This window comes from Nicotiana tomentosiformis, chromosome 11 (genome assembly GCF_000390325.3).
Source record: "Nicotiana tomentosiformis chromosome 11, ASM39032v3, whole genome shotgun sequence".
NCBI lineage: Eukaryota > Viridiplantae > Streptophyta > Magnoliopsida > Solanales > Solanaceae > Nicotiana > Nicotiana tomentosiformis.
Window position 1 is genome coordinate 62380238 of NC_090822.1, and position 2429 is coordinate 62382666.

Here is a 2429-nt window from a genome sequence, read left to right on the forward strand (position 1 = left end):
CAAGGCTCAAATCTAACCAAAATTCACTTAATATCATCAAACAATGCAAGGAAAATCAATTATAATAGATAAAGCTACGATCTTTACACTTTTTCTAAAAAGTCAACCCGGGGCTCGCTCGGTCAAAACTCGGGTCCAATGGTAGTTTTCGACTAACCATGACCCCACGAGTTCATATAAGTGAATTATTTGAAAATTCGAGTCCAAATCAACTCTCTAAACTCAAATTCTTATTTTTCAAAATTTTGACAAAGTTTCACAAAATTTCACTTTGATTCACATGATTTTGATGTTAAAATCTAAGATATATTGATGGAATATAGTTGGAAATAGATTAGAATCACTTACCCAAAGTTTGTAGATGAAAATCCCCTCTCCAAATCGCCTCCTACCGAGTCTAGGGTTCGAAAATGAGAGAATGTGAGATAAAATCCCAACTTCCAGTCCTTATGTTCAGCTGCAGTTATCGCAATTGCGACATGGGTTTGTAATTGCGAAGCCTCACAATTGTGAAGAAAATCTCGCAATTGCGGCACTGACATGCTTGGGGAACTTCTCGCAAATGCGAAGATGGGTTCGCAATTGCGAACCCTGTTCCCCTCGCAAAAATGATAATTTTGTCGCAAATGCGAACCTAGCCCAACCCCAAGCATCATCGCAAATGCGACCCAAGCATCTCAATTGCGATACCTATTGTTTCACTGTTAAGGTCGCAAATGCGACCTTGGTGTTTGCAAATGCGACCTTGGTGTTCGCAAATGCGACACCAGACACCAGAATTTTTATTTTCAGTTCGAAACATGTCTGAAACTCATCCGAGCCCTCGGAGCTCCAAACCAAACATCCACACAAGTCTTAAAATATCATACAAACTCGCTCGTGTGATCAAAATACAAAAATAACATCTACAACTACAAATTGAACCCTAAAACGCATAAGTTTCAAAGTAAAGTTCAAGAATCTCAAGAATTACAACTAAACGTCTGAATCTTATCAAATCAACTCCAAATGATACCAAATTTTGCAGACAAGTTCTAAATAGCATAACGGACCTATTCCAAGACCCAAAATCAAATTCTGAACTCGATAGCTAAAAGTCAACCTACGGTCAAACTTTTCAACTTCCAATTGCCAAATTTTGGCAACCTACGGACTTTTGAAATCAATTTCGGGCATACGCCCAAGTCCGAAATGACGATACGAAGCTATCAGAGCCATCAAAATACCAGTCTAGGGTCATTTTCACAAATGTCAAAGTTTGATCAACATTTCTAACTTAAGCTTCTATGTCAAGAACAAAAGGGTCCAAAACAACTTGAAACCTTTCCGGAATGATACTAATCAACCTAGTAAGTCATAAAAGCATAAACACACATATGTGAAGCATAAAAAGGGGTAACGGGGCGCAATTACACAAAATGACTGATCAGGTCGTTACATTCTCCCCCTCTTAAAACAAACGTTCATCCTCGAACGTGCATAAGGACATACCTGAAGTGATGAATAGATGCGGATAACGACTCCGCAAGTCGTGCTCGATCTCCCAGGTCGCCTCCTCTACCGGATGAGCCATCCATTGAACCTTCACTGAAGCAATGTTTTTTGATCTCAACTTTTGGATGCGTCTGTCCAATATAGCCATTGGCTCCTCAATATAAGTCAAATCCTTGTCCAATTGGACTGTGCTAAAGTCTAAAACATGAGACAGATCACCATAATACTTCCGGAGCATAGAAACATGGAACACTGGATGAACGCAGATAAACTAGGTGGCAATGCAAGCTTATAGGACACCTCACCAATCCTCTCAAGGATCTCAAAAGGTGTGATATACCTAGGGCTCAACTTGCGCTTCTTCCCGAACCTCATCACACCCTTCATGGGTGAAACCTGGAGCAAAACGCGCTCTACAACCATGAATGCAACATCATGAACCTTCCAATCCGCATAACTCTTCTGTCTAGGTTGGGCTGTACGAAGCCGATCCTGAATCAACTTAGCTTTCTCCAAGGCATCTCGAACCAAATTTGTGCCCAATAACTTAGCCTCTCCCGGCTGAAACCAATCAACTGGAGAACGACACCGTCTCCCATATAGGGCCACATAAGGAGCCATCTGAATACTTGATTAGTAGATGTTGTTGTAGGCAAACTCCACAAGTGGCAAGAACTGATCCCAAGAACCCCCAAAATCCATAACACAGGCACAGAGCATATCCTCCAATATTTGAATGGTGCGCTCGGATTGTCCGTCCTTCTGGAGGTGAAATGTTCTGCCCAACTCAACCTGGGTGCCTAACTCATACTACACAGCTCTCTAGAAACGCGATGTGAACTGCGTACCCCAGTCAGAGATGATGGATATCAGCAAACCATGAAGTTGAACAATCTCGCGGATATAGATCTGAGCCAGCTGCTCTGAAGAATAGG